We start from the raw sequence: 12,307 nt of genomic DNA on the forward strand, positions 1-12,307 counted from the left end.
TGACAGGTATATTTAGTTAAGTCCTCTGTTTTCATTTTTGATTTATTCAAAGTTAAGTGCTTTCATCCAGAAGTTAATCATGAACTTCATCAGAACTAAAGAAATTATGCGACTCACTCATTTAAATATGAAAATGGCAGGAAAGGGAATTTTATGAAAGTAACATAAATTTAACAATTTTAAAATAGATTTAAATTATTATAAAATGCATGTATATAAAACATTTTAATATCTAGCATTTAAACAAGTGTGTCATATATACATATGTTATTTATGAGCCCTCAGATTAAAATTAAATTCCAAATACTCAATTGGTCAAACACCAAAATGTTGTAAAATTCAAGCCCAGAAAAAAAAATAATTCATTGAGTATAATTAAAGCTTGACAGCCCTTACTTTTAAAACAGAACTAACTGAAAACATCATTAATTCCTTGGGCATTATGTGAATTCAAACAGAAAAGCCACAACAACTCCTTATGTTCCAAAAAGGTTCCCCAAGCACCCTCTCTAGGATTTGGTGCAACTCTTTGCAATATACCAAAATATTGTTTAAAACATCTCAGGCTGAGGAATATTTATTCAAAGAGTTTTTTATCATTACCCATGCTAACATCATATAAATATTCTTAAATTCTCTTTTTGAGGGGAGTTCAGTCTTACCTACGTAAAAAGCTGGATAAGTACAACATTCAACTAACTAAAAAAAAAATAGTAATACAATTATTGTACTGAAAATGTACAGTCCTTTTAAATATGTTTTCCAAGGTCAATCTGTCTACACCAATTATATAAAAAGATTGGCTACAGAATTTCTACGTCTGGGTTCCTTTTCCTATGTCATTAAAAGTCACACCTGTCCTTTCAGGTATATATATATATATATATATATATATATATATATATATATGGGTCCCCTACTACTTACCGAAACGCCGATTCGCCGACACCCGGAAGAGGAACGCGAAAGGACCGACAACGCAGTTGACTGACACGCTGGAATCCCGACAGCCGGAAGACCGACAAGGGGAATGTGTAAGCGCGACCTGGTAAGTATGCGATAGTGAGGGATTTAGGAGTAGGGAGCGGACAGGTAAGTGTGCAATAGTGAGGGATGTAGGGTTAGGGTGTGTGATAGGTGAGTGTGCGGTAGTGTCGGAGCTTGTGGTTAGGGGTGGGTAAGTGAGTTAGGGTTAGGGTGCAGGTAGGAAGAGTGTGCGGTAGTGTCGGAGCTTGGGGTTAGGGGTGGGTAAGTGAGTTAGGGTTAGGGTGCAGGTAGGGAGAGTGTGCGGTAGTGTCGGAGCTTGGGGTTAGGGGTGGGTAAGTGAGTTAGGGTTAGGGTGCAGGTAGGGAGAGTGTGCGGTAGTGTCGGACCTTAGGGTTAGGGTTTGGGTTAGGGCTAGTGGATATGTCCTGTAGTGTACTGTGTTGTTTACGTAGTGTGTCGGTGTTATGGTGTTCGGTGTTTTGCGTTGTCGGTACTTTTGTTGTCGGTCGTTTGGTGTCGGTGATTTCTGTGTGTAATCATGCTTTCCGGTAAATAGTAGGGGACCCATATATATATATATACATATATATATATATATATATATATATATATCTATATATATATATATATATATATATATATATATATATAGATATATATATATATATATATATATATATATATATATATATATATATATATATATATATATATATATATATATATATATGGGTCTACCTGATAACACCGACACGCCAAAACACTGACAACGAAATAACCAACACGACAAAACCGAAAAAAAAAGAAAGTTCAAAAACATGAAACTTCACATGCCCGACAAACCACAATCCTGACAATCAACAAAACAAATACCTTTCCCAAAAAACACACACAAAACACAAGCACACCAAAAACCTTACAATCCTACACTAAACCTTACATACACAACTATCTATGCACTAACTTTAAGCCAAACTCTAACCCTAAGGTCCGTCACTATCGCACACTTACCTTACCCGCACCCTAACCCTAACTCAATTAATCCGCCCCTAACTCTGTCACTATCGCAAACTTTCCTTACCCGCACCCTAACCCTAACTCACTTAACCCGCCCCTAAACCTAAAGTCCGTCACTATCTCACACTTACCTGACCCGCACCCTACCCTAACATCCGTCACTATCACACACTTACCTTATCCACACCCTGATCCTAACGTCCATCCCTATCGCACACTTACCTTTACATGTCGGTGTTCTCAGTGTCGGGATTCTCAACTGTCGATCTTCTCCGTTGTCGATCTTCCAGTGTCGGTGTTGTCATCGTTGGCGTTTAGAGATTTCGGCATTTTCAGGTAGACCCATATATATATATATATATATATATATATATATATATATATATATATATATATATGGGAGCCGTTCATTTGTTTCAACTTTCAAATGTTCGAAACTCATATAGCCGACACCATATGAGCAAACGTTTGAAAGGCCGACAAATGATAGCGGAGATCCCGCTACAGTGCGGGACTGGGAGATTCCCCTTTCCTGCACTGTAGTGCGATCTCAGAGTGAGAATATTTAAGTAGTAGGGGTGTGGGGGGTGCGGGGGGGCTTGCCCCTCTGCATAACACAGTTTTATTGTGTTTATAGGTAGGTAAATGGTGCTATTTCAGGATGTCAGACTTTCAGAATGTCGATCATATGGTGTTGGCCATATGAAAGTCGGCATTCTGAATGGTCAACATTCTGAGGTAGACCTATATATATATATATATATATATATATATATATATATATTTTTTTTTTTTTTTTACTTTTTATTGCATTTTAAACATACAAGAAATAAATTTACAATACAAAACAAACAACTAAAAACACATAGAACTACATACAGAGTTCACACCATTTTTTTTTTTCATTAAACAAAACTATTAAAACTTTTCCAGCAGATCTCTAAGTTTTTGCCAAGATGCCTGTTTATGCATCATATCTAATCTTCGGTTATACATAGTTTGTAATTCCTTCTTGCACACACTTTTTTGCTAAGCAAATAAATTTGGAAAAAGAGAGGATATTTTTGCTTTACCAGTCCATTGTGATGACCTTCCTGGTGATAGCCAGAATGGACCAAAGGAGAGACACTTAGGTTTATAGATTTGTACTAGGCTAGCTGCCCTTGTGGGCCATTTTGTGCCTAGCCAGTTACCCAATGTGAGAATCAAACCTTGCACCTTGTGTCTGCAAAGTGAATGCCTTAACCATTATGCCGACCTCCCACCCTACTACCATACCACTTGAGTTTTTGGTATGGAATCTGGAAATGGAACATTAAGCAATATCAAATAGTTTGTAATAGTGCAATAGTCTGACCATAAAGCTTTGACAAAGCTTCTAAATTCTGTCCAAAATGAGATAATCATTTGACACTCTATAAACATGTGAAGCTAATCTGCCTCTAAACTTTAATCACACCTCCAACATTTAAATGTTCTTTCTTATAAATCAGGGCTACTTTATGTAGTGTTAAAAACTTCTATGCAAAAACTTTCAAGTAAAAATTCTCCAACAGAGTGAGGAGGTGGTGTTACTTATAGACATCAAATATAATTATTTATTAGTTTCTGAGAAAGTTTCATTGGTACTTACGTATTATCGCAACCAGATTTTCGCGGTTGCGACTTTCGCTTATTTCGGTAGAAACGAGGCCATGAAACAGTGTAAAGTGGCATTCAGAGTGTGTATTGCTGGGGAATAACTTCGGATTACCTTTGGGAACAAAAACAGTGGAGAAAGCCCTCTTCCTGTTTTTTGCATGCTTGCATTGTCATGCTCGCTGTCGGTGTGATGGACGGATTGCTTTCACTGTCAGGAAATAATCCTTCAGAGAAGGCAAACACAGACATAGTAGTGATGGTTTTAGTGACATTTATTTTTTTAACAATTTGTAAATACAATAATGGTTAAAAGTAAGCAAGTGTGGTTAAACAATTTCTCAGTGTCTGTGTTTTACTTCTCTAAAGAATTTCTTCTGCAGGTTCAAAATGAGACAAACGATAGTATGATAGCTGCCATGAAAAGTATAGCGTGCCTGTGTAATGCACACAAAAAAAAACAGGAAGATGGTTTTCTCCACTGTATCTGTTCCCAAAGGTAATCTGAAGTTATTCCCCAGCAAAACACACTCTGAACACCACTTTACAGTAAATGCAAACTTTTGGGGCACTACTACACATTTACAAAGACAGTTTCAATTGCTTCATGTACTCCTATCTGTGGTGGTATGCGTATTTTGCAACCATGAAAATCTAGTTGCTATAATACGTAAGTACCATAACATTATTAATTTTAGTTGAATAATCCCAATAAGACAAATCAAATACCACAAATTCTGTTCTGGAAATCCTATTAATTATTGATAAATAAGATCTGTTTTTGATCCCATCACTAGATTTAAAAAAAACAAACCCATAACAAAAATTCAGGTTCATATAATTTTTTCAGGTTATCCTGTTTTATATGCAGAAATAGGACATTCACCCAACAAGTCAATACTGCTTCATTGGATTTAAAAATATTCCAATTATTAATACTAATACTCCTGATGTTTTTATTTAATACTAATCCTCCTGATGGTTTTTTTTAACATTTGTTTACTGGGAAAGTCCAGCTTGGAGTGAAGTCAATTTTCAGCAGAGGCCCAGGGCGAAATGCTCCAAATGCATGTCTTTGCAACATGGGAGGAATCCACACAGATGCAGGGAGAACATGCAGACACTGCACAGAAGGCATCCCAGCTGAGAATCGAACCAGAAAACCTCTTGCTGTGAAGCGGCAATGCAACTGCTGCACCACTGCACTGTCCGGATGTTGTTTGAACTTTCACTGTACTATAAAATGACTATTCTCTCATATGAGCATTTAACAAAATCATCAACTATAACCTCTAGGGGTGAACCTGGGGGATTTTTAAGTTTAATAGAGCCAATAAGTGATGAATACTGAGTGATTCTATATCCAGCCACATATTTGATCATCTCATCCACTAATTCATACGGTAAATCCAAGTAACTAGTGGACAAATGTGCTAACTTTGAATAAATACTTTATGTATCCTTCAAGGCCCCTGAGTCAGAGGAAACCACAACCCAAGCTGCGGAAGCCCTTACAAATGCCTTCTATGAACACCTCCAGGACTGCATGGATCAGGCAATCCCAAATAAAACCAAGACTCTTTCCACAAAGGGCAAACGTCCAGTCTGGTGGACCCCAGCCATTAACAAACTTTACAATAAGAGGAGAAAGCTATTACATGATAGAACAAAATCCATAAAAGGGAAGTCACCCCTGATCATTATTAGTAAAAAATACGAGCACTCATAAAATCAACTAAGGCCAATTTTGAGAGAAAAATTGCCATGGATTCAAAGGACAATCATAAGGCCTTTTTCAGCTATGTTAGGAACCTGGGTGGAAACTCACAGATATGCTCAGAATTAGTCCAAAATGATACAAAAATCACTGAACCCACAGACATTGCCAACATACTGGCAGACAGGTTCAGTGCAAACTTCACCCCTCTCCCCTAAAGGAGAGATAACTATCCCAGCCGAGTGTAGCCTCCCGGACATCTCAAATGCGCAGGTGAAAGCTGCTCTCTCTAAAGCTAAAAACACAGCATCAATGGGACCGGATGGTGTCCCCGGCTGTGTGCTACACGAGCTAAATGAGGAATTAAACCCGCAAATAAGGCAGCTGTTTAATCTCAGCCTTACCACAGGATACGTGCCCAAGGAGTGGCGTACGGCAACTGTGGTCCCACTCCACAAAGGTGGCGCCTCTACGGACCCTGGTAATTACCGCCCCATAAGCTTAACAAGTCTAGTCTGCAAAGCTATGGAGAGGATCATAATGGAGCTCATAAACAAAGATATAGGGGACTTGCAGACATTGGACCCGACCCAGTTTGGCTTTGTCAAGGGAAGATCATGCCTTTTGAACTTGGTCGACTTCTTGAAATAGTCACCAAGGCCATTGATGAGGGAAAGGCAGTCCATACAGCCTACCTTGACCTTGCAAAGGCTTTCGACACAATACCCCACTCGGTATTGTAGAAAAACTTACCAGCTTAAATGTAAACCCATATGTCACAAGATGGGTTGCAAACTGGCTTAAGGACAGAACCCACAGGGTTAGAGTTGCTGGCGCTGTGTCAGACTCCAAGCCGGTCACAAGTGGTGTCCCACAGGGCTCGGTCCTTGGCCCCTATTGTTTGGCATCTACTTCTCAGAAGTACAGGCCAACATGGGAGGACTTTGGCTGACAAAGTTTGCAGATGACTGCAAACTGGGCCATAGTGGAAAGTGCATCGGACACTGATATCCTTCAGAAGGGACTCACGGAAACAGATAGCTGGTGCCAGAGCCATGGCCTGAAGTTAAACGCCAAAAATGTATAGTCATACCCTTCGGGAAAAACAAGGTAACCCCAAGCTACCATATAGGTGGCAATCCACTAAGCACAGAAGAGGTTATCAGGGACCTGGGGACCCAGGTTGACAGTGGCCTTTCTTTTGACACTCACATTGCTAAAGTGGTTAGAAAGACCTTCTACATTGCCCACCTGATCATGAAGGGATTCACATCCAGATCTAGTGAGGTCATTGTTCCCTGTACTCTTCACTTATCAGACCAATGATCGAGTACAATGCCCCATTCGGGATGTATCTCACCCGACATCTGCAGCAATTGGAGAGACCCCAAAAGTTCCTCACCAAAAGGATAAAGGGACTCCAAAATCTGTCATATGCTGCCAGATTGAAGAAACTCCAGCTCTATTCAGTCGCATACCGCCTGCTCAGAGGTGACATGTGCCTGACATCCAAGGCCATGCCCAACCCGGAATTAATGGACATGCACCACCTCAAAAAATCCAAATCCACCAAAACCACTAGAGCAAGCGACTTAAACCTTAGCACGGATATAAATAGGACGTGCTGGAGGGATAGATTTATCACTCAGAGACTCCCTATGCTGTGGAATAAAATCCCGGTCCATGTGAGGCAGAGCACCTCGCTGACTCTGTTCAAGAGAAATCTAGACCTGTGGATGGGAGATCGTAGGTTTACCCCGGGAATCATCTCTGGGTCACTGCTGGACAGAGGCACAACAAACTAATGGGCACAGTATTTTTTCATATAAGGGGTGGCGTAAGCCACAATAATTTGGGCTAGGCTTATAAATGCCTTAGGGCAGATAGCCTAGTATAAACCTATGAACCTATGAACCTATGTTGGTAGTCTACGTTGTTTGGAATTAGTGATTGAACTCCTTTCTTTCTCAAACTGGAAATTCCTTAGTTAACATAAGAGTACCCACATTTAAACTGGAACTTGTTGCCATGTTTTCTTTTCTTTTTTTTCAGGCTACATACATAATAAACCAAACCTTTCTCTTATAAGTTTGTAGTCAAAGTCACATGCCTAAATAAATAAAGGCTTAGTATTTCATAGACTGAAAAAATCTTTTTAATGTAATAGTAGTGAGTGCTAGATTATGCAAAAAGCCTGATAAATACTGCAAAATGTTTAAATGAAAATTTGGTAAAAATGGGCTCAGAAAGTTAATGCAACTGAGAAATACACTGAACTATTTAAACAAATATTAGACAAGGGAACTGATTCAGAAGAAATGTGAAGTGATACAAAATCTATACAAGAGAGATATTCTGTCAAGAATTGTATTTCTTTCTTAGTTTGAAAAATATCCTCTTGAATCCTAATCAATGAAGACAGAATGAACACACATTGGCAAAAGTGTTTATTGTTTATCCCACATTTTGTGGACTCAGAGGTAGTTATATTATTTAGGGATGCAGAGGGTTAAACTACTGCATGGGAGATTTGGGGTCTTTAACTATCCTGATATTTTTTATCACAAGCACATTTGATGTATCAATCTCTACTGATTGTATTTCAGCAGAATAGTTCTCAAATTAAAGAAATATATTTATTAAGAACCGTATAATGTGACCAAACAAAACCCCAAAATCAGATGGGTTACCCAGATGTGGCAGGAGTGAAAATGAAAATAGAAATAGTTACAGTCAGTTATTTTTGTTGTTCACTATATAAATGTTGTTAGATGTGGCAAAAGATTAATAAGTGTACATAGTGGTGCAGCAGTAGCGTTGTTGCCTCACAGCAAGAGGTTCTCCCATTCGATTCTCGGCTGGAGTGCGGGGAGTGCCTTCTGTGTGGAGTCTGCATGTCCTCCCCGCGGTTGGGTGGCGTTCAAAAGGCATGCGTAAGGGCATGCCTTTGTTGAAGGTTGGACGTCGAGCTGGCACCTCAGCATTCGTGAAAATCTACTGCCAATCCTTAGTGGGCCAGAGTTCCGCTGTGACGACCCCTAACCGGGAAAAGCCGAAAGACAAACAACAACAACTAAATAGAAAGTGTCCCTTGAGGGTGAAATCTGACACCATTAACACATTATGATAGAATACATATGCTAGACTTGTATTTCTATAAAAAAGATGGGCCACTATTGCTTAAAAGGAAATGTATACAGCAAATTACTTGAGCTAGTAGTTTATTAAGCCACTGAATATGGTATCTAGGTACAGCAAAATCACAGCAAAGATGTCACTTTAGTTATAAGCAAATATAAACTGAGTTTTATGGAAAGGAATGGGGAACCTGGACATTACAAGAGCCACAAATAAGCTAGCTAATAATTCAAGGCCCAGGCTCTAGAGTACTCATCCAGAAACATATGCACACAAACATTAAGACAAACTAAAGTAAGAGAAGTCAGAATATGCTGCACTAACATGTGTGATGGAATGCAGCCATGCTCGTATTTCCTGTAGTAAAGAAAGGCATGCTTGGAGATTTTTTTCCACCAGCCAGTGAGCCTCAATGGGTCTTTTATCACTCTTGTAGAACATTCATTCTCTGAAGGCAAAAACAAGACTCATTAGTTCCCTAGCATGAGTATAAGCACTATGGCTCCTTCATTATCACAGCAGCATGAAAATCCTATCAGCCCATTTGTTCACAGGAGGTAAGGGCTGTGTGAAGGGAGATACTAGACAATCAATAAGTTGGATGCCTCCTAAGACCTAACCCACTCTGTAATTACTTCCTCCTACCAGGATGTGCAAACCAGCATCAGCAACTAATTCTCATCCTTCCTGTGAACTGAGCCAATAATCCAATATGGGTCATCTTGGGCATAGTCAGGGCTTTATGCTTCTGTGCAATAAGGCCAGGCTAAGCAGGAGATGTTAGCTAACCTAGTGTTACTTACCCAGAGGTATTCAGTATCATGAATTTGAGACATTCTTGCATATCTTACAGGAAAATATTTTACAAAGACTGATGTAATATAAGCAAACCTGAAGACAGTGATAGAAAAATCATTCAGGTATCTTTGCCCATTAAAACACACAAAGGATACCATTGATAAAATAGACTTGTTTAATAGTATCTGCTCCAGCCATTTCACAGAGAACAAGTACTTCCAGAAATGGATAGGATAAAAAAGGCATCAACTGAAGTTCTGAGGACGAAAATTGCAACCCTTTGAATAGTAGAAGTATGCATAGGAATATAAGAAATATGCTAAATCTATGGCTATAGTACTGCAAAATATTATCTCTACACAAAGGTGCAAAGATCTTAGAGGTAGTGTTTAATTAACATGGGTGTTGGGGATTCAGTATCCCATTATGAGAGGTGCAAATGTTTTAAAGTCAAATAGTGTGTTTTACAATTCTCTTTTCTTCAGTTTTAATTGCAGTTTTTTTTTTGGGGGGGAGGGATATCAGAACTAGCTTTATTGGGTCTTGCACTTCCAGTTGTGAGGTTCTAAAAAACATGGGTTTTGAGTTAACTGAAAGAAATTTTATTTTTCAAAAAGGAACTGTGCTGTTCTTACTGTGGGTATGTGACTGATAAAGATGGGCTGCAACAATTATGAGACAATATGGAGCTTCTGCTAATGTAACCAAGCCTTAGAATGTGTTACAGGTAAAGTCATGCTTAGAACTGGTGAGTTACTGTCAGACATCTCAAAATGTCTACATCCACCGAATGCATTATTACAAGGTAAGTCTACACAGGACAAGACAGAGATGTGCAAATGTGCCTTTTTTGGCAACCATGGCAGAGACTAACAGTCTCATGGTTTCTCTGTTAGACTGACGTGACACATTACCTTTTTTAACAATAAGGACATGACACTACTGTCAAAAATCTGTTTATTATTGTTTCATCTGCTAAAACAGAATCATAATAACAGAATTTTAATACAGTTTTGTACTAGCATTCCCAATGTATCATACAGATATTTGGATGACTATATTCTAAAAGATGAATCAATATCCATTTAACATGAACAAAGCAGAGTTGCTGAGGTGAACTAAGCATGTCTAACATACTTTCATACTAGTTTTTTATGGCTGTCATGCACATGTGATCTTGTCTATATGACTGATTAACTATAGCAATCCAGTTATAATGAATACACCTTCATATTAACATCTTAAATGTTATGCATAACATGGCAGTCTGGATAAGAGCATGCCATATGATGGCAAGAGTTAATAACATGGAATGAAAGAACTGGTGATATCTGGAAATACCCCATCACAACACTTATCTCTCGTAATCATTTCTTTAACACATGCACAATCCTGAATCTCCAAAGCTCAGTTTGTGAGAAAAGCTGAATACCTCCATGTTATCCTTAGAAAAGGCTTTTTCATCTAAATGAAATTCATTATCTTTACCAGTGCAAACTAACCTGTTTTCTTATAAATTACCACATACGGTATAATCACTGAATAACTTCAGTGACATCCACTTTTAACAGCTGAACATTAGAGTACCAATGGAATGCCTCAAATTGGAAAAGTCACAAGTTAGCCAAAGAGTGATAGCACATCTGTTGAAGCCAGCTTTAGCTTGAGCTGTTTTATCAGATATTGCCTTCACAGGTAAGTTGGGGGTAGATGAGATGTATCCATAAACGTGATTTGCAAATCATTGGACTCCTCATTTGTTATGAAGCACTGTAATCCCCAACAATTTGTTGTTATAAGGAGGGCACTACAGGCAAAATTAAAAAAATGGGTTTGCTTTCATTTTCTCTGCAGAACAAAATTTAGGCAAATAACAAACTTTGATGGCAGCAAACGATTATGTATGATATTTTAGTAGTTTAAAAAATGTACAACCACTGAGAATAAATCAGTATAAACCCCAGTCAGAGTACCTGATTTGTTAATTTGTGACACAAGTACTGTATCTATCAATAGAAGTAGAGGTAATGGGATAAAAGATATGATTTACTGTGCAATGTATAAAGTATGGATCATTATATTCCATACTTTAATACTGGAAACATGTATGTGTTGAGAGGTAGCCTACAGTCTCTATATGGACGACAGTATCTTGTTTCATTGCATATATTTTCTGATCTGTTCGTACTGGGTGATCCCATGTGATATGAACTTTATCACTGTCAATAACGGTTCGCACTTCATGATTCCAGTGCTTGTCAGCTACTTTAATATTGAAGAGTTTACAAAATCCCTAGTGCAACAGGCTTGTGACATTACTGCACCTTTCATTATACAGACCCTCAGCCATGAGTGTATCACACCCGGCAATGAGATGTGCAACTGTTTCCTGTTCTTTTTTACAGAAGCTGCATTTGTCTGTTTCTCCAAAATGCTTCTATTGACACTGTAAAATGATGTGTATGTAGCCCAGTACCTTGGGCTGCTATTATTTTCAATTATTATTTTCAATGTACATTCCTCACTGTTATGTTAAACATAGCCATTATTTCTTATTATCTGTACTTATTTTCCTAATTATGACCAGTAAGACTGTCCATGCCAAGGAAGCTACATTCAATTTCTTTGTTTTCATTAATGGTCATGAAGTACTTTAATGCCATATGACTTAAATACAAAGTTAAGTTATTCCCTCAGTATAGTATCACAGATACTAGTACTGATACTCATCCCTTGACTGTTATGCAAGGTCATCATAGCACTATTGTACCCAGTCTATTTGGAGTTAGACCACTGTGTGTGTGTGTGTGTGTGTGTGTGTGTGTGTGTGTGTGTGTGTGTGTGTGTGTGTGTCTCCATATATATATATATATATATATATATATATATATATATATATATATATATATATATATATACATATATATTTATATGGGACCTCTTCAGAAGCTCAAGTTTACAGAAACTCGAAATTCATATTGTCAAGATGATATGACTGAGTTTCCGAAAATT

Source organism: Protopterus annectens, chromosome 10.part0 (genome assembly GCF_019279795.1).
Source record: "Protopterus annectens isolate FY-2018-M chromosome 10.part0, PAN1.0, whole genome shotgun sequence".
NCBI lineage: Eukaryota > Metazoa > Chordata > Ceratodontiformes > Protopteridae > Protopterus > Protopterus annectens.